We start from the raw sequence: 22,101 nt of genomic DNA on the forward strand, positions 1-22,101 counted from the left end.
TTCTACCAAAGTTGGGTTATATAGGTCCACGTTTTGGTATAGCCCCCCCATAAGGCCCCTTATAAAGTACGCGTCATTTTAATATATTTTGAATGTATTAGATCCATTTGACCAAAGAATCGGTTGTAACTTTGTATTTTGTGTTTCCAGAGGCTAAGAAACATTTCTACAATACAATGTTTATATAGGTCCACGTGTTGATATAGCCCCCATAATACAATATCTCCCGATTTTCGATATTTTGAACGTTTTAGCCTCATTATCACACCGAGATGGCTGAAATTTGATATTTAGTCTTCTTTAGGCGTATAAAACTTTCCCCCAGAAATTTTTAGGTATAGGTCCACGCCATCATATAGCCCCCATACAAAGGTACCTTCCGCATTTCGGTATTTTGAAGGTTGTGGCCACATTAATCCACCGAAATGGCTGAAATTTGTGGTGGAGGGTATAAAAAGTTCGGCACGACCGAACTTAACGCTTTTCTTACTTGTTTTTTTTTTATTCAATAAACAATAAAAAAGTAAAGAAATAAATTTCAGGCACAAAACACGACGTTTATGTTTACAATAAATATAAACATAAAATTCGCAAGTTTATAAAGAAAAACAAAAATATCAATATTGTCAAAAGTGCATTAAATGCTCTGAAATATCGCGATTTGATAACTACTTGGTCCAGAATGGTTCGACATTGATTTTAAATTAGACTAAAACTATCAATAAGTTAATACGAAAAGAGTATATATCATTATAACAAATAAAATTAAATAATGCATTCAATGCATTTGGTGCGGAAATTTTTTCGCCATAGTGAAAAAAATGACACCGTATTTCACAGTAGTTTTTCATGCTCTACACGGCTATGCGGTGGTATTTCTGATATTTGCAAAAATTGTAAAAAGGTATAACCCTAATATACATATATATTCAAATATAACATTTTTGATTTTTAATAAATGTTACTGTTGAAAAAATTTGAATTTATACCAACTGCATTATGAAGAGAAAGGGTAAGTTAGAATAAATAGATTAAAATACATTGAAATAAATTGTAGCAATTTTTTGAATACGTGTATGTAGGTTGATGTCATGGAGAACATTGAAAATGCCAGGAAATGCCATACAATGTCTGTGGTATATGGCATGGTAGAACAAATATAAGGTAAAGTAACTACTACAACAAATACAACTCAACAACAACCACAAAGGAATTTGTTTTTGTTTGTAACGTTACTGTCACCGGTACATGTAAACAAAACAAGGAAATGTCTATAAATTATTGGAATTTATAAAACTAATATTTTTCACATTTGATTGATAATGTTGCAAAACATGAATGAAGATTCGTTACATTTTCAACTTGAATGTTTCCACAGCATTCCACTAAATGCATAATTTCTCGCAGAAAGTAGAATTCTTGCAAAAATGTTTGGGGTCGCTGGAAATTCATTGAAAAAGGAGAAGCTGTCTCCAACTTTTGTTTTTGACAGCTACGTATACCTAACTCTCAGCGCGACGTACAAAAATTATTCACCAACCTACCACAACAACGCTCTCTGAGCGTCCATATTACCCAAATACGTTGAGTCCAAAATCACATTTATAACACAAAATCCGCGACCGAAACTTAAATATTTTCCTTCGTAAAACAAATAATTTTCCTTTGCAACGAATTGTAATTTATGTTTTGTTGGGCTTTTGTTTTTAAAATACAAAACATACACACAATAACGTTCTGTCAAAGTAAATTTTTTTAATCTTACAAAAAGTATACGCTCGACGTATTTCGGTAGTTCTAATAAGAATACATGTGTTCTACTTTTTTCACCACACCACCAATCAAAGAAGCACGTGTTTATTAGGGCATTATGTTTTTCAAATTTAACAAAATACCACAAATATTGTACCGCCTCTATAAGCGGTGTTTTAGTGTGCGGCACGTCGTTCGGACCTGGAGGAGGTTACATGTCAATGATATGAAGAAGTCGTTATGGGAAATAGTTTTTTTCTGATGAATATAATTTTTCTTAAAAAATATACATCCCTAATGTACATCGAAATAGAAATAAATATATAAAATGTCGTATGGAATTTGACACTAACGTTACAACCCAGTTCAGTCAGCTGTGTATTGCTGTTACCGTTTATTGTTCTACCATGGGTATATGGCAAGATTTTACGCATTTTTCATACTAAAGCTAAATCGCTCTCTATTCGTTGTTTGAACGCAAATTACGATATAATTACTTCATTTGCCATACAAAATTTAGAGAACGAACAACGATTTTTGTACATTTTTCAATTTAAATTGCTTTCAGAACGGCGATAAAATATTTCCCATCTCAACAAATGAGAGAATTTATCGAAATAAATTAAATATGACAGGAAAAATACAAAATTTAAAAATTTATTAAAAACCCAAACATTTTTAGAAAAACTTCAAAACATAAATGGAAAACGGCTTAACGACTAGTGTACATTCAAATCATGGCAAATTTCGTCTTCTCTTTCATTGCAGTTGCATTTCTTGTCCATCGTTTCAAATTCGCGTATAAATTTAGAAACAAAAATCAAATGCCTGCCAGAAAGTCTGTATACCAAAAAGTTATTTTGGCAGGTCTCTCTCTCGTTAATTTTGAAAATAGAAAAATAAAAAATGTTCTGAAAACACCAACATTTTGAAAAAAACATGAATGAAAATAATATAATTTAATGTTAGATACATATCTGAAAAAAGGACAAATATCTTTTGCCAGAAACTTTCTTTAAAATCAGTAAATAAAAAGTATGAAAATATGAATCATGTTGCTATGAATTGTATACCATGTCGAATGAACCGGTTAATTCGTGTACGTTATTATGAGAGCGAACACCATGATACAAATTAGAATATTTAGTGGTTATTCATAACATTCATTTAAAATCATTTTTTGCAGAATCCAAAAATAGCGAGTGGTCGCCCTTTGGTCGGCTGGGGTAAGAAGTGTAAGGCTTGGTAAAACTCGAAGAAAATGGTGGATTGCTGCCGGTACGGGAGCTAAGTATTGTTAATTATTTAACTAAATAATTTGTAAAAATAATATATTTTATAATAAAAAAAAATAAAAATTTGACACATGACAACATTAACGAAACTGTCTTTACTTCGGTCATCGATGACTAGTAGTAAGACAGGTGCGGTGAAATAATCGTCAACGGAACACGGGGATTCTAGTCATCCAGATCGTCGTCGACGACAACTTCGCCCACGTTTCCGTGCATTTATACTGGGACACTTGTGTGACAATGTCATCAACGGTCCCGAAGGGCTGTCTGCCAAGAGTCCTCAACGAATTGGATATGTCGTGAACGAGTCATCAATGTTTGATATATTAGTTTCCTTACTGGTTTGTAGTTTTGAAAAGATCTAAAATAATTACGATTTTATCGACGGGATATTCTGTCTGATTAATTACTATTTTATCGAGAATATGTTTGAATTTATTGTAAATTATTCCAATATTTTGCAGTGGTGTTGAAAGAGTGAGACCAAGATTACTTCTTAATAGCTGGTTTTGAAAGGATGTGAGTTTTCTGTTCAAGTATGAAGGTATGTGAGCCATTGAATAAATAGAGCATTTTGTTTTTGATAAAACTAACGATTTTGTTAGGTTGATGGAGATTTTTGTATAAATACCCTGTTTGTTACTGTTTATTAATGTGTTGAGGGTTAGACTGCAGTACTTCGTCGTAGTGTTCTTTTAATGATAAACCAATTTTAATATGCCTTCCCAAGAAGGCAATCTCATGAGAGATTGTTGTATCATGTAGCCTGATGGAGGGTACTTTGCTTGGAGCTTTTGTATTGGCAGCGTTTTATTTTAAATTAAGACGTGTTAAAAGATTGTGGAAGCTATTTGCTTTAAGTTGGAGATTATATATTTACAGATTCGAAATCTATATGAGCCGATACTATGATGAAGTCATCTGGAAGTGGAACAAGTATGTGTTGGAGTTTGTGATACAATGTAGATCAAGCGTATAGACTATAGAAATAGGGTGGGACTCAATCAGCATCCTTGAGGTAGCCCATTGAATATTTCTAAATGATCATTTGTCCATTACAAAGGTGCGTTAAGAAATTGACGATCAGTTTTTATATCTTATGGCGTGTCAAACGCATGTAGAATGTAGGCTTTTTCAATGTCCAGTGACAGAATAATAGCCTTTTCCCCTTTTCCTTTACGTTAACTTATTGTAAAAAGTAATACCCTAGACCAGCGACGACCACAGAAATACAACCAAAGCGAAGACATGTATGAACGTATGAGTGAAAAAAGCAACAACCACATTATGTTTTTGTTTGTTTTCATTAATTTACACTGTACGTGAGAGAGAGAAGCAAATGCAAAAACAACTCAGTGAGCGCCCTCACTATACGATCAAAGCAAAGAAGCTCGACCCTGCCCTAGACAGACGGCAGCGTTAATTTGCATTAATAACTGTGTTTAATTTTGGCCTGACAGACGACAGTTTCTGCATTTACGAAACAGCTGATTGCTGTTTTGTTGTTGTTTGCAATGTATTTTTTTGTTTTCCTTGTGTCTCAGAGCAATGGTGGGCAAATTGCGAGAGACTCATGTATTTTTTACACTTTTGTGTGTGAGGCCGAGCATTTCTGCCCATCAGTGTCTCAGAGCATGAATATGCTCTCTCCTCCATATGAATATGGGCTCTCTTCTACGGCATTGCCATATTGAAATACCTAAATGCCTTTTAAATGCAGCTCGATTTTGTGCATTAAGAATGTGGATAATGCACGAATTAATTTGAATTAAGGCAGTTAATGCAAATTAACGCTGCCGTCTGTCTAGGGTATAAGTGGTTTATACACGTTGATGCAGATTGGTGCTTTCTGAAGGCATACGTGTTTTGTGAAAGAATGTTTTTTATCAATGAATTTTTGTGAACGATCTTTATACCTTACAACACTATGTGGGGAGGGTATTATAAGTTGGGTTTGGCCAAAAAGTTTGTAACGCATCGAAATAATCGTCATACCAAAATGAATGTCTCGACTAGCTGAGTCGATCTGGCTATGTGTGTCCGTCTGTCCATCTAAACCTTGTAATCACGCTACAGGTCGCAATTTTAATCCGATCGTCACCAAATTTTGGGTGTTGATGAAGGTCCCGGAGGGGAAGAAGCCTTTTGATTTTAGTGATGGTCGGATAATATTCAGGGGTCAGAATGGGCAAAAAAACACATTTTATTTCAAAGCGAATATCTCTGCTTCTGCAACGATGTAACGTAGGTTGTCGTAGGTGGTCAAACAACGAAGACGCTAATAGAACACTACTTTTCATTTTTGCGATTTTAATAATAATGACGAATATCACAGCTTTGGTTGGGGACCTTCCAAAAACAAAGTCCGACAATGAAAGTAGAAAATCCCATCTGTACAATGATGCAAAGTAGGTTGGCGTAGATGACCAAATAACGGAAATATCGCAATAGTCGGTAATACATCCCATTTTTCCATTTTTCTCGTAATCACGTTACAGGTCGCAATTGTGATCGGATCGTCACGAATTTTTGGGGGTTGATGGGGGTCCTACAGAGGAAGTAGCCTATTGATTTTAGTGATGTTTGGAAAACTTATTTGGAGAAAAAGTCAACGTTTTATTTCAAGCGAATATCTCCGCTTCTATAAGGGTATAGCAAAAGCAAAACTCCCTAATGAAAGTAGAAAATATCGGCTTTGCAACGATGTAACGTAGGTTGTCGTATGTGGTCTAACAACGAAGATATCGCAATAGCCGTAGCCGCTAATAGAACATAACTTTTCATTTTTGCGATTTTAATTATAATGACGAATATCACAGCTTTGGTTGGGATCCTTCCAAAAGCAAAGCCTGACTATGAAAGAAGAAATCCCATCTTTACAATGATGTTAAGCAGATTGGCGTAGGTGGCCAAATAACGGAGATATCGCAATAGTCGGTAATACATCCCATTTTTTAAATTTTTTTTTTAATCACATTACACGTCACAATTTTGATTGGATCGTCACGAAATTTTGGGTTAATGGGGGTCCCACAGGGGAAAAACCTATTGATTTTGGTAATGGTCAGATATTATTCAGGGCCGGAATATGAAAAACTTATTTGAAGAAAAGGCCAACGTTTTATTTCAAAGCGAATATCGCTCTTCTGTAAGAGGTATATCGAAAGCAAAACCTGGTAAGGAAAGTAGAAAATATAACCTTTACAACTATGTGAATTAGGTTGTCATAAGTGGTCAAACAACAGAGATATCGCAATACTCTGTAATGCATCCCTTTTTCTATTTTTTGTGCAATTTTGATCGGATCCTCACGAAATTTTGGGGGTTGATCCCCATCACACAGAGAAAGAATCCTATTGATGGTTGGCGTACATCCCACTTTTCCATTTTTTATTTGAGGTGTTCTGATACTGTGTTTAAATGCGTTTCAACAAAATTGACCTGTATTAATGAAGACATTCAGAGCAAAGGCGCTAAGCTATCCCAACTTTAATATTTTGAATTTTACCAGGCAAAAGCTTATGCATAGTGGTAGTGGTGTAGGGTATCACATAGTCTGTCCCGAACCGACTATAGCCTTGGCTCCCTTGTTTATTATTAGGTTGATATTTGAAAGAAAAAAAGCGGTATGTACTTAGTCCCTGTGGTGAAGCAGAAATTTGTTGTTGTTATTATATTGCCACTTGTTGTTGCAATTGGCGGTTTTTACAGTCACGAACAAATTGGAACAGAGCTTTGGAACTGGGTTCTTCATGAAGTGTTTCCATTCTACACTTAAAGGGATGTTTCTTTGCAGATTTGGTTCTATTTCTGAGGTTTTGGTACATCCCGACGTAAAGTTGCAAAACGCCAATACACGTGTCTTTTATTTTTCAGTCCTCCTTCATGATCTGTGCAGGGTTTCTTGTAATTTTAAATTTTGTTGTACTGTTTTATCATGTACAGGGACAAACCCAATGCCTTCCCAACGTTGGCTACAAGGCCTGTACAAGGTCGGCCAATAAGCTCACCAGGGGCTGGATTCTTGTTCTATGAAAATTTGAAATGAAAAATATTTTCTTTTTAATTTTTTCATTTGACAGGTTTTTCCTTTATAAAAGTTTTCATTTCACATTTTCATAGAAACAGAATTGAGCCCCTGATCAAAGAAACTCAAATCACAATAATGCAAAATCTATTATGTTTGTTGTCAAAAGTTGTTAACAGAATTCTGAATGGCCGACGTTCTGTAGGCCTTGGTTGGCCACTTACAACTACTTTTGACAACAAACATAAAAGATTTTTCGTCATTGTGATTTGAATTTCTTTTATTTTAAATCACAATAATAATCAGGTCGGCTTCGAATATAACTTCAAAATTACTATACACAAAAGCAACAAGTATGTTGGTTTATAACACTATGCAACACTGAAAATGCAAACAACTTCTAGTATGCATTTTTTGAAAGTACATATTGAGACTACAAAAACCCTAGTAGGGTTTTTACCTGTCAGATTTGATGGCCTCATCTAAACCGGGCTAAAACTACAGTTTTTTTTTTTTTGCACTTATCGGGCCTTTATCTCAGAAACGAATAGGAATTTGGCCTTGCTGTCTTTGGCAATATTGTAGCCCCAAACTAGTAGAACTCATCTTTTAAGCAGATCACATAAGAAAAACTCCATCTAGGGCATCAAAATCTATAAAATATAGAAAATGTTACATAATTGCTGAAATTATGATCAGTATCATCTAAACTATTGGGGGTTTGAACCAAGTAACCTTTTGCAAACATCTTCCAAATAATGTTCTTAGCAAGTCTTCAGAACTATCTGAAACTCTAAAAAGCTTACTTCATGTTGTTTTAGCGGTATTTTGCATCATATATTTTACAACACGTATTTGAAACACAGTTCACACAAAAAGTTTATTCCCGCACTTCTGACATTTATAACAATGGCATGTTCCGAAGAGTTGTGTATTACATTCCAGCGAATATTTTTCCAAACGAACACATTAAGAAAATATTTATGGTTTTCGAGATATGGTGAGAAATTGGATACAAATTATGGAAATTTTCGATATTTTGTAAAATTTGAGCCAATAAAGCTTCGTTCCCGTACTTTTTATACCCTCCACCATAGTATGGAGGGTATATTAAGTTTGTCATTCTGTTTGTAACACATCGAACTAATCATTTGCGACCCCATAAAGTATATATATTCTTGATCAGGATAAAATTCTAAGACGATCTAGCCATGTCCGTCTGCCCGTCTGTTGTAATCACTCTAGCGTCCGCAATAATTGAGATATAGTGCTGAAATTTTGCACGCGAGGGTCTTTTTTCCATAGGCAGGCCAAGTTCGAAGATGGGCTATATCGGTCCACTCTTTGGTATAGCCCCCATATAACGGTACCTCCGGATTTGAGGTATTTTGACGTTCTTCGCTACATTTGCAGACCGAATTAGCTATAATTTGGCACTTAGGGTTCCTAGTGATCAAAAAAACTTATATCCCAAAGGATATGTGCATAGGTCCATGTTTTGGTATAGTCCCCATATAACGGTACCTCCCGATTTTCGGTATTTTGAGAATTTTAGCCACAATTTTTAACCGAACTATCTGCCATTTGACATTTGAGGTTCTCAGTGGTCATGAAACATCTCCACGATACATCGTCAACATAGGTCCATGTTTTGGTATAGCCCTCATATATCGGTACCTCCCGATTTTCGGTATTTCGAGAATTTTATCTACAATTTTTAACCGAACTAGCTGTAATTTGCCATTTGAGGTTCTCAGTGGTCATGAAATATGTCCACCAAGCATCGTGAACATAGGTCCATGTTTTGGTATAACCCCCATATAACGGTACCTCCCGATTTTCGGTATTTTGAGAATTTTAGTCACAATTTGTAACCGAACTATCTGCAATTTGACATTTGAGGTTCTCAGTGGTCATGAAACATCTCCATCAAACACCGTCAACATATGTAGGTCCATGTTTTGGTATAGCCCCCATATAACGGTACCTCCCGATTTTCGGTATTTTGAGCATTTTAGTTACAATTTTTAACCGAACTAGCTGTAATTTGCCATTTGAGGTTCTCAGTGGTCATGAAACATCTCCACGAAACATCGTCAACATAGGTCCATGTTTGGTATAGCCCCCATATAAAGGTACCTCCCAATTTTCGGTATTTTGAAAAATTTAGCTACAGTTTTTAACCGAAATAGCTGTAATTTGGCATTTGAAGTTCTCAGTTGTCATAAAACATCTCCAACGAAGCATCGTCAACATAGGTCCATGTTTTGGTATAGCCCCCATATGACGGTATCTCCCAATTTTCGGTATTTTGAGAATTTTAGCTGCAATTTTTAACCGAACTAGCTACACTTTTGTCTATTCAAAAATAATCGTCAATATAGGTCCATGTTTTGGTATATCCCCCCATATAACTGTACCTCCAGTTTTTTGGGAACTTTCAGTGGTCACGAAATTTCTTCACTAAAATTCGTCAACATGGGTCCATTGTTTTGATGAAACTACCCTCAATTTTACTCTTGAAGTTCCCTGCAGCTATAAAACTTTTCCGCCAAAAAAATAATAAAGATAGGTTGACTCTATGATATAGCCCCGTAGGTGGTACCTTTCACCTAGCTGAACACATTTTTTTAGATTAGATTAGATAACACTGTGCAACAAAATGGAGGTGAAAGTCTGGGGCACGGAAATTTCCTCTTGGGGAAGAAAGGCCTTGGTGAGTATATTATGAACCCCGAAGGACAGATCCGCCGTGAGTCGAACTTCCGCGTTATGGCGTGATGAAATTTTTGTTAGAAACCCTGTGGGCCATCAGGAATTAGCTTTATATCTTTGTTCACTGTTGCTTAAGTGCTCTACAAAAACAACAAACAAAGATATAATGCTAATTCATGATGGCTTACAGGGTCTCTTGCAAAAACTTCATCACGCCATAACGCGGAAGTTCGACTCACGGCGCATCTGTCCTTCGGAGTTTTTAATATACACACACCAAGGGCTTTCATCTCCAAAAGGAATTTTCTCTGCCCCAACATTTGTGTTCACAGTGTGATTTAAGCAATAGTGGGAGGCAGTAGGAGTCTATCCATTGTCGAAAAGTTGTTCCACCTAAAATTGTAAAAGGACCCTAATTATTCCATTTTAATTAAGACTATTTATGGTGGAGGATATAAAAAGTGGTGGAGGATATAAAAAGCGAATGTACGACTTTTTACTTGTTAATGTTAAAACTCGTAAAAGAGAGAATCGAAAAAAGTTGCTCTCACGCAAAAGCTTTTTCAATAAGTTCGGGAACGGAAAAATGGTAACATTGTTTAAAAACGTCAAAATCAAAAATAGCTGTCAAACAAAAATGGCGCTATGTAACAGCTGATTGACATAAAAACAAAACAATCGGTTAAAACGAAAGGAGGAACAAAAATGGACGCTGGTAAGTAAAATTAATAAAATATAAGTTTTACTTAAAATTTTCACTCCTTCTTTGTTTTAATTATTTGTAGAATAAAGTGAAGAATACGAATTTATCGATTTTGAGCGTGGCGCATTTCAAAGTCCGGGAAAGCAGACCTGGCTTGAAGCCCCCATAAGGCTCATGCTGACACTTTTGGAGGATCTTATGCCAAAAGTCGGGAAATCGGCCTATTTAAAAAAAGAAAAAGCTTTGGCAGATAATATCTGAAAATTTGGAGCAAAATGGGTAATGGCTAATCAACGTCAATTATTGTTTCGGTGTTTAGTGATCGCTGTCAATCGATTTCAGGTACATATTTTCACCAGAGCAAGTGGAAGGAAAGTTTCGGGCTATGGAGAGGAAATATAAAAAAGCTAAACTTAATAATTCGCAAACTGGACGAAATAGATTAAGTTGTACTGTACTTACTGTACAGTAAGTTGAACTTTCTATGATAGTGGTAAGAACTTCAAATTTTTATAATTTGCAATATATATTTATAAACATATACATACATATCGACACCTCCAAATAATAGTATGCTAAGTCTAAAAAGTGAGTTTGCAGGAGAAGCTCTCAAAGTTTGGAAATTTTTTTGAACTTCAGTACTATGCTACGTCAATATTTGTTTATAACTTCTGTTCGGATTGACCGATCATTACCAAAATTAGACACAATTTAAGTTAAAGGACGTTCGACACCTCCAAATAATAGTTTGCTAATTCTGAAAAGCGAGTTTTGCAGGACAAGCTCTAAAAGTTTGGAAATTTCTTTGACCTTCAGTACTATGCTAAGTAAATATTTGTTAATAACTTATGTTCGGATTGTCCGATCATTACCAAAATTTGACAGAATTTAAGTTAAAGGACGTTAAATATAAAAATGTAAAGAACATCAAAACATGCTAAGTCGACTTAGCATACTATTATTTGGAGGCGTCGATATGTAATATTCTTCTATTGCAGATACTCCTTCGACATCTAAAGCCGGCTTGAATAAAATTAAAGGTCATATAAGATGCTAACCGCCGCTATTATTATACGTTTTCCTTTGTTATTATAATTAAAGATTTAATGTTAGAAGTGACCATTAAAATGAAAGGAGGATCTCCTCAGCATCAACATTTAATTTGAAGTTTATATTTATAAAGTGTCCAAATTTGTTTATTTCTTAAAATCCATTCAATAACATAAGAAAACGTTTAAAAATGAAAATAACTGGATTGCGTATTTAAAAAAATTTTGTTATAGAAAAAGAAAATGAGAACGCGAAGAAAAAATCCCAAAAAATATTGCAAGAAATAGCGGAGGAGAAGAAGAAATACCATTCTGCTGTTTTGAAGCACCTTGAAATAAAGAAAGGAGCTGTGAGATAAGAAACGAATTACTCCGAAAAATTGCTACACATTTATGTAGCAAAGGAAAACAAACATAGGCATTTTTGCAATTTTAATTCAATTTATTTTTATAAATGGTCCATAGGACCAAAATCGGTTCCAAAAAGTACAAAATGAATTACAAATCAAATTGATTTAAAAGACAAGAATATTTACCAAATTAGTTTAAAAGGAAAGTTTAGTACAAAATGAATTAAAAATTACATTAAATTAAAAGAAAACTAAATTAGTTTTAAAGGATAGACTAGTATAAAAGAAAATACTATTTTTTTGAATTAAAATATTTTATGAATTAAAAACGAACAAATTAAATGTACATAATATTTAAATAATGTTTTGTTTTTAAAAACCATTAAAAAAAAAACATTATTTAAATATTATGTACATTTAATTTGTTCGTTTTTAATTCATAAAATATTTTATGGGGGTGCTACCGTGGTGCAATGGTATGCACGCCCGCCTTGCACGCAGAAGGTCGGGGGTTTGATTCCTCGGCCAAGCAACATCAAACATTTTTCAACGGTGGCAAAATACCTCTCAGTAATGTTGGCGACATTTCCTGAGTATTTCAGCTTTGAAAAACTTCTCCACAAGTGGTGTCTTAAGACACGCCGTTCGGACTCGGCTATAAACAGTAGGTCCCATATCATTGAGCTAAATATGAATCGGTGTGCACTCATTGATATGAGAGAAGTCTCCCTTGTCCCGTATGGGATGTTGTGGAACAATGTTTGTATTTTGTGTTTGTTTAATATTTAAATAATGTATTAATTTATAATGGGCATTTGTCTCTAATAAAAAATGTCTCTAGAAAAATTTGTTACAGATTGTTGTTTTGTTGCCAAGCCGAATTCATAATTGCATAGCTCAGTAGTTGAAATATTTCCACAATTGTACGAATTCATTTGGAACTCATGTTGTTTTATAAAAAAAAAAACTGTTTCTTCACTTGACACATATGTTAGTTGTAAGTCCCAATTTATATTGGGCGAGTTTACTTGCGGCAATTGTCATTTTGTAGGAGAGAGAGGTGAGGCATATGGTAACCCTTTGCCTCTCAGCACCCTCTCTCACCTACAAACTGACAATTGCCGCAAGTAAACTCCCCTAATTTAAATTGGGACTTAAGACGTTGTTGTAGATTTGTTAAATAGTTACTGTGATCAGTCTAGTTGTATAGCATGATAAACATGATTGACACTTGTATTTTTGTTAGATAGTGCTTGTCTGAAGAAGATGATGTTCAATTGGCTTGATGATCTTTTGAGAAATATATGACAGTGGCGGTCTGTGGTTTGCATTTCATTGGGACGCAAACACTTTCAAAGAAGAATATGTGGTTCTGTTGAATCTTTGTTGATAGTTTTTGGCCACATTTATATTTGAAATACGAGGACTATTAAAATAGTTTTTAAATGCGCTTAAAGCAATTATTGAAGCACTTCCACTTCGTATGGGACACATTTAAAGCCTGGTTTTTGGACGGTTCAACAGGGCGACCTTGCTTTTCTTCGTATCCAAAATTCCAAGTCTTGAAAGTACCACATGATCGTTCCGTTTTCAATCGCTCATAATTCAAAATTTCGGTTGCGTCCAAACTATAAATATGATGCCTTATTCAAGAGGATGTAGTTTCTATATGTAACCAGCCAGTTTCAATTTCGGATCAATTTCTTTCAAATCTAAGATATTCCGTTTGCAACGACGTATCTGAATCATATAGATTTAAGGTAAAAGTAAATTAAAAAGCAACTAATTAAATGCTTATGACATACTCACCTTCTTAACTGTTCATAATTTTGAGATATAAGTTACTAAGCCATATATCAACATCTTGCAGTGTACATCATATTTTAGGGGATCATGTTCTGCCCATGATAGACGTAAAGCGAAAGACAAAAAGCCACCTCAGTTGACATCAAAACCCCAAATCTCACTGAGCTGATGTGACACTGTAATCAAAGAAAACTACAAATAAGATTAATGAGATTATCAATCCCACGGCAGCGGGTTCTTACGTACCGGATTGACCCGAAACCAAAAGTGTTTCGGCCAGCGGCTGCCAACCCAGCATTATATGCTGCTACAACAACAAATAAGATTATAGTGGATAACAAATTGTTTAATAAGCAAATTTAATACGTCAGTCCATTGTCCCAATTCGAACTTTTACATCTAGAGTTATTTTGCGCTCCAACCACCACACATGGTGTCGTAGGGTTTTTTGCAACTTTCAGGCTATTTTCTCAGGAAGTATGAACTTGCCCCTAATGAAATTGTACCGTCGTATGGAGGACAGTGAATACAAGTTGCTAAAACAAAAATCAGAGCGATTCGAGAGATGGCCCTAAACTGAACTTTTCCGAAAATTTGTGTGTGAGGTTCCGGAAGGAGTGGGCCGATTGAGTCAATACTGAAACATTATCTAAGTCTGGTACACATTTTACGATGAGCGAAGTATGGACCAAATCGGTAACTTCCTTCAAGAGTTATCGTGCGCACGAATTTTTCGAACATTTTCTAACTTTTGTGGGGGAGGTACCTGTCAATTTTTGAAGTGGATATTATTTTGGGAGTCATTCCTTTCGATAGATAAGTTATTTCGGTTGGTCACCGCATAATTTAGACCTATTGGGCCATTATATGAAGAAGCATGAACTTGCCACGAATAATATAATATCGCTATAAACAGGATCAGAAGGAGTGCCTTCGGTAATAATTTCTAAAGGATCCTAGAACAGACCCATAATTGCACTTGAACAAAAATTTTGAACCCAAGGAACTTAAAATAAGTTGCTCAGTTTAAGAGATATCGCGCATGGAATTTTAGATAATATATTTTAGATTTATATATTTACTTTTGTGGAAAGGAAAGAGACCGAAAGGAATAGACCTATACGATTCAGCCAGTCGGACAGACGGAAATGGCTAAATATACTCCAAATCGTCGGAAAGGGATTTCATCCAAACATACTTAGGGTCTAAAACTATTATTTCGATGAGGCACATTTTGGTCTTATGAAAGTGAATGTATATACCCACTTTAGCCTAAAGGCTGGGTATATAAAAGTAATGTATCAGCAGCCAACACCGGATCCGGAATTTTTTGTAGATGAAGCCTGCTCTAATTATTGTTCTTCCTGAGACTTGATTGCATCCCAAAAATCACTTTGTTGACTATGTTTCCTTTTGTATTGTGCACGAAAATCTATTTGAAATTCAATTTTGTGGAGCCCAATTTCATTGCGAGAGTCACAGCCAACAATTTTTTGCCATATTTATTTTGGAAAAGAGATGGAAAAAAACGTGCGGACACATTCCATTTATTCGCCGTCTGTACTAAAAACTTGTTCCAAGACATCTCAGCGTTACGTAATTCTTCAGGAAAAAGTAATTGCTACATGCAGGTAAAGAGGTTTGCAACCAACAACAATTAAATGAATAATGCTGATCCTTCTAAAAATACAAAATGTTTCAATCATGGTAGGGTGCAAACAAGGTACATTTATAGAAGGTAGAAGTGACAATCAGCTGTATTCTTACTTTTTTTGTAAATTTAGTTTTCAAAATGTAATAGGGTCTACTCATGAAATTTGAAACATCGAAATTTGCCTCCATAAAATACTGTTTTTCTTCCTAAACTTGTAGTAAAAATGACCTACTACAAATCTGACTGCTTTATATTTACATTGTCATTCAAATTTGTTCTATTTTGGAGGATTTTCAAAATGTATTTATGTTTTTCCTGAGGAAATTTTTGGAACGACCCTATTATTCAATATATTCTTTGACAATTAATTTTCAATACCAACAATGTTGTTTTTGTAAATTTGTTAGTTGTTGTAATTCATGCACATACCTTCTATAAATTTACCTTGGGTGCAAACATATTTTTACCTTTTACATACAGGTTTCATCAGACTTTTCAAAACTTCTTCGTCTTCAAGAAGCCATTCGCCGTCACTGCTGGAATCCTTAAGTATGAGAAGAGCCAAATTGTCGTCCATTTCCAATTTGTGTATATTTGTATATTTAAATGTATTTTTTCAGATGTTGCTTTCCACAATTTTTATATTTTATGTATATATTTTTAGATTTTTCTTTTATATTATTCATAGCTTCTAATTTCACTGAAAAATGTTAAGGCCCCCACTCATTTATCAGTCTGTGCCGTCAGTCCGATGAACCCTTTCTGTATGTATGACTGACAAGTGTGTAGCACGAACCATCAGTCAAGTCTAAAAATCTATAATTTCTCCTCCAAAAATGAATGAATTCTACGTTTTTTGTGTTCCAACACCAACATTATTTTCTGTTTTTCAAAATTATTTATTGACAATTTGAAAATAAACACAATTCACCCAGACTGATGGGGGTTCATTTTGAAATCAAAACTATTTTGATTTTCATCAGTCTTGGAAAACTCTCACATACATTCTCAAAATTTAAAAAATTTACACATACTACCATAAATGCTGGCAGTCAGACTGACAAATGAGTGGGGGCCTTAAGGCTTTGTTTAAATTTTTGTTTTCCTTTGGTTTATTTTGTTGTTGTTTGTTTGTTTGTTTCAGATATATAGCCCTGGGGCTCAATTCTGTTCCTATGAAAATGTGAAATGAAAACTTTTATAAAGGAGAAAACTGTCAAATGAAAAAAAGTATAAAGGAAATATTTTTCATAGAACAAGAATCCAGCCCCAGATTTGTTTTAAAAGCCTTTACCTAATTAAATGCGTGTTGCGTGTGCGTTCAAAAAAACAAAATACATGTATTTGTTTTTGTTTTCAATATGAAATACATGTGTTTTGTTTTTGTATTGTTGAACGCACACGCAACACGCAGTTAATTAGGTAAAGGCTAAAAAGTCAATAGCTCTGTTCCTTTACGTGCAAGAATCTTCAAGTTTTACAACTTTTTACTCGAAAAGCGTTCCATTACTTCAGACACCATGCAATTCATATGGAACCAGATTACAACTTTTGCTACTTTTGCCGGGTTTACCACTTTCAAAAGTAAAGGACAGACTGAATATTTAACCATGTTTAGATGAGGCCATAAAATCCAAGCTGGATCTGACACAACAAAACACAACTAGGGTTTTTTGTCGGTTGGGTCCGTACTTTCAAAAAAAAATCTTTAACTCAAATTGTTTGCACAAGATTACCTTAAAAATGTTGCAGAGTGTAATACGTTTTTAAACATTTAATAAAAAAACGCGAAAAATGAATGAAGTGTCAAGGTTTCTCCACATAATCGAATTGAAGATATGATTAGATGTTTATTCCAATGCAAAACTGAATAATTTACTCTATACAAATATTCTAAAAAACAATTTAAAAATTTAGATATACTTTAAACTCTAAAGTAAAAATTAAAGTAAAAAGTACTCATAATTAAACCGTCCCCTCAATATTTCAATTATGTTTTGTCACCACACAGTTGATTTGATTTGATAATAGTAGGTCTGTCTGGTTACTTTCCCAGCAAGAACTGTCTCAGAGAGTAAGGAGTTTTTATTCTCTTTTGCAAGAAAATTGTAAAAACTAAACAGACACCTTCCCTGCAAAAAACAACAAGCAATCAGCTGATATGCAAAACAGAACAATTTGTTCGCCATTGAAGGAACCAAAACCCGAAAAAATAAATTGTATATTTTGCAACGTGGTTCTCCAAACGTGGTTCTCTGTGCCGTCAGTCCGATGAACCCTTTCTGTATGTATGACTGACAAGTGTGTAGCACGAACCATCAGTCAAGTCTAAAAATCTATAATTTCTCCTCCAAAAATGAATGAATTCTACGTTTTTTGTGTTCCAACACCAACATTATTTTCTGTTTTTCAAAATTATTTATTGACAATTTGAAAATAAACACAATTCACCCAGACTGATGGGGGTTCATTTTGAAATCAAAACTATTTTGATTTTCATCAGTCTTGGAAAACTCTCACATACATTCTCAAAATTTAAAAAATTTACACATACTACCATAAATGCTGGCAGTCAGACTGACAAATGAGTGGGGGCCTTAAGGCTTTGTTTAAATTTTTGTTTTCCTTTGGTTTATTTTGTTGTTGTTTGTTTGTTTGTTTCAGATATATAGCCCTGGGGCTCAATTCTGTTCCTATGAAAATGTGAAATGAAAACTTTTATAAAGGAGAAAACTGTCAAATGAAAAAAAGTATAAAGGAAATATTTTTCATAGAACAAGAATCCAGCCCCAGATTTGTTTTAAAAGCCTTTACCTAATTAAATGCGTGTTGCGTGTGCGTTCAAAAAAACAAAATACATGTATTTGTTTTTGTTTTCAATATGAAATACATGTGTTTTGTTTTTGTATTGTTGAACGCACACGCAACACGCAGTTAATTAGGTAAAGGCTAAAAAGTCAATAGCTCTGTTCCTTTACGTGCAAGAATCTTCAAGTTTTACAACTTTTTACTCGAAAAGCGTTCCATTACTTCAGACACCATGCAATTCATATGGAACCAGATTACAACTTTTGCTACTTTTGCCGGGTTTACCACTTTCAAAAGTAAAGGAACAGACTGAATATTTAACCATGTTTAGATGAGGCCATAAAATCCAAGCTGGATCTGACACAACAAAACACAACTAGGGTTTTTTGTCGGTTGGGTCCGTACTTTCAAAAAAAAATCTTTAACTCAAATTGTTTGCACAAGATTACCTTAAAAATGTTGCAGAGTGTAATACGTTTTTAAACATTTAATAAAAAAACGCGAAAAATGAATGAAGTGTCAAGGTTTCTCCACATAATCGAATTGAAGATATGATTAGATGTTTATTCCAATGCAAAACTGAATAATTTACTCTATACAAATATTCTAAAAAACAATTTAAAAATTTAGATATACTTTAAACTCTAAAGTAAAAATTAAAGTAAAAAGTACTCATAATTAAACCGTCCCCTCAATATTTCAATTATGTTTTGTCACCACACAGTTGATTTGATTTGATAATAGTAGGTCTGTCTGGTTACTTTCCCAGCAAGAACTGTCTCAGAGAGTAAGGAGTTTTTATTCTCTTTTGCAAGAAAATTGTAAAAACTAAACAGACACCTTCCCTGCAAAAAACAACAAGCAATCAGCTGATATGCAAAACAGAACAATTTGTTCGCCATTGAAGGAACCAAAACCCGAAAAAATAAATTGTATATTTTGCAACGTGGTTCTCCAAAAAAAAAAAAAAAAAAAAAAAAACAAAAGAATCGGCTTGCTTGTTTCCACAATAAAATTGTTTTCAATTTGCAAAAACATAAATAACCGAACAATTAAAAACAGCTGATTTATTGTTTGCAGGAAGAAGAAGAGTTGCAACGAATGCACATAAGCACGGACGTACGAACTGTTTTCTTTGTGTTTTACTTAAATAGTGTATGTACAGTAGAATGCTGCACCTCTTTACTCGCGAGCAAGCAAAGAGAGCTTCTCTCTCCACTCACTAATTGAAACCCATGCACTGACAACAGTGTTTATTCAAATTGTTATTGTTGTGTGCCGAATGCTGATGTACAGTAGAATTAACACTTGTAATTTATTGTTTGTGTTTTAAAATTACTTCTTTAAATTAAATTTTGTGCTCAATCGGAGAGTAAATTTGGTACTCTTACCACTACAGTCACATAAATTTAGTCTCAGCTGAGCAGTCAATGAAGAAGGTTGTGTGCGTCCACTTAGCGAATGACTCTCGGTCTGTTGAGCGTCATATGTCTCCAATACTAATGCAAACAACGCAATATGCGTTGGTATGGGTTGCCTGATGCTGTTGTACACAGAAATTCTCTATAGAAGAGAAATATTTGTTATATATTTTGATTAACGCTGCCGTCTGTCTAGGGCAGTGGTAATCACCACTGGGCTCGCGAGCCGTGTCTGTGTGAACACGCACAATCTCAATTGTGGTGAGTTTGAACGTTGCTCTCACCACAGATCATCTTCTTTGTTTTAGCAATGAATTAACGAACACGGCTCGCGAGCCCAGTGGTGATTAACAGTGGTCTAGGGTATTAGGTCTACTGAAGGCCTTCTATAAGGTAGATGCATGAATTACAACAACTAACAAAATTTACAAAATCAAAAATGTTGTTATTGAAAATTGGATGTCAAAGAAAATATTGAATAATTGGGTCGTTCTAAAAATATTCTCAGGAAAAACATAAATACATTTTGAAAATCCTCAATAAAAGAACAAATTTGAATCAAAATGTGAATAGAGCCTTCAGAACTGTCGTAGGGCATTTTTATTACACGTTTAAGCCCTCGGCACATACGGTCCGTTTAGTGACACGTTGGGACACGCATTGTCCCAAAACAGTTAAATTATGTTTAACTTTAATGCGTCAGCCATATTGTTGTTTTTCAAAAAACTTGGCTTCACTTACACTTTTTTCATGTGGTTGTTGTAACGCAACACACAACTCGCCGTATGTGCCGAGCGCTTTAGAATGAAAAGAAGTACTTTATGGTAGCAAAAGATTCAAATTTCATGAATAGACTCTATTACATTTTGAAACCCAAAGTTACAAAAAGGTAAAAATGCAGCTGATTGTCGCTTCTACCTTCTATAAATGTACCTTGGGTCTACTCTACAATCATAAAACAATATCAACAATAAAAACATACGCATTTAGATATACATATTTAAATATACAATGAGCGTCAAAATAACCCAACATTTGATGTGTCAAAATAAAGTTTACACTTGTGCCAAACGTATGAAACTTCTTATTTCTTTAACAAAATAGAGGCGTATTTTGGCTTTTGAACTTCTTGTTATCCTATTGGAGCCTGCACAAATTAAATCAACAGGGTGCTGATAAATGGCTTTTATGGGTTCAGGGATCTTCAATTATATTGACGCGATATTAAAGACCTTAGTGTATATGGATGGGGTTAATAGCAAAGGTGTATGTAATATATGGGCAGGGTTCTGAAGATTTCGCCGGTATTTATGTATAACATGTTACTATATTTGACTCCTATGTATCTAGGCCAACTCATTGATTTCTCTAGACATCAAATCCAGGTCCAATGAGAGAAACATTACCGGATTACACCAAAACACTCGTTGATTTAATGTTTGCAGGCTTCACTAGGATGACAAGAAGTTCAAAAGCCAAAATATGCCTATATTTTGTAAAAAAATAGACAATTTCTTACGTTTGGCAAAGTATAAACTTTAGTTTGACGCTTCAAATTTTGTGTTGTTTTGGTAATCTTCATTTATTCTCTAATGAAACTTTGGAAGCGCCTAATATTTTCTGGATTTTAGTACACTAATAAATGGTCTGTTTCGGAACTGCAAGAATCTACTAATTTGTACTTTTTTTAGATATCATAAAGGAAAAATTGTTATTGTAGTAGAAACTGGTAGTTTCCTGCAGGTTCTTCTTTAAAAAGTTACTCTAAAGCCACACGTTGAAACTTTCACAGCTTTTGGGAGAGAGCGGAGTTGAAGGAGCTCCTCCACATCCGCTCTCTCTCTCTCTCTCGCAAAAGCTGTGATAGTTTCGTATGAAAGTTTCAACGTGTGGCTTTAGAGTTACATTCATATCTTATTGATCTGTTCCAGAAGTGCAAGAATCTAAATTTTTTACTATTTTTTTGATAACATAAAGGAAAAATTTGTATCGTATTTGTAGCTTCTTGCAGGTTCTGAAACATGCATAATAGTTTAATGTAGCCATAAGTAATAGCGTTGTATAGTTCATGAACGAACTAGTTCAATTGAACGATTCATTGAATAGAGCGTATGAACTAGATCAGTCGATATAGTTCAATAGTTCACTGAACTATAATCAGTCGGCGACCGTACGATCAACTAACGAACGATTCACAATCTAGTTCAACATGACGTTCACATATGCATAAAGTTACGCCGTCGTCAGTGTTAAGTGATGCCTTCGTAATGTGATGAGTTTGTTTACGTTTTGGATCAAGGTACAATGAATAGCTGTTCGAAAGTGAAGATTTCTTCAAAAACACAACAAATCCACATATTCCCACATTGAATGTGCCTTGTTCTGGATAGAAAAAAATAAAAAGAAACACACACGCACAAAGCTTTTTTGCATTGACAGTTTCTACACACACCACATAAGATTTTTGCTATTGTTTGTTTCTATTTGGTGTATGTATGCGTTTGATGGAACGATTATGATC

The 22,101-nt window shown here is 34.5% G+C and overlaps 1 long non-coding RNA gene across 2 annotated transcripts; it reads right to left on the reverse strand.

The window, feature by feature from the left end:
* Positions 1-11,961: 11,961 nt before the first annotated feature.
* LOC141406584 (uncharacterized) lies at positions 11,962-16,705 on the reverse strand. 2 transcript variants are annotated; one of them, XR_012413439.1, is made up of 4 exons: positions 15,819-16,705; positions 13,944-15,377; positions 13,701-13,889; positions 11,962-13,631 (listed from the first exon to the last, which is right to left on the reverse strand). It is a non-coding gene; the product is annotated as an uncharacterized lncRNA (long non-coding RNA). The 2 variants fall into 2 exon arrangements; XR_012413438.1 differs by having other exon boundaries at positions 13,944-16,705.
* Between the last annotated feature and the right edge of the window lie 5,396 nt (positions 16,706-22,101).

The sequence above is a fragment of the Musca autumnalis genome, unplaced genomic scaffold, assembly GCF_047663935.1.
Source record: "Musca autumnalis isolate F117 unplaced genomic scaffold, ASM4766393v1 scaffold_1, whole genome shotgun sequence".
In the NCBI taxonomy this organism is placed as follows: Eukaryota; Metazoa; Arthropoda; class Insecta; order Diptera; family Muscidae; genus Musca; species Musca autumnalis.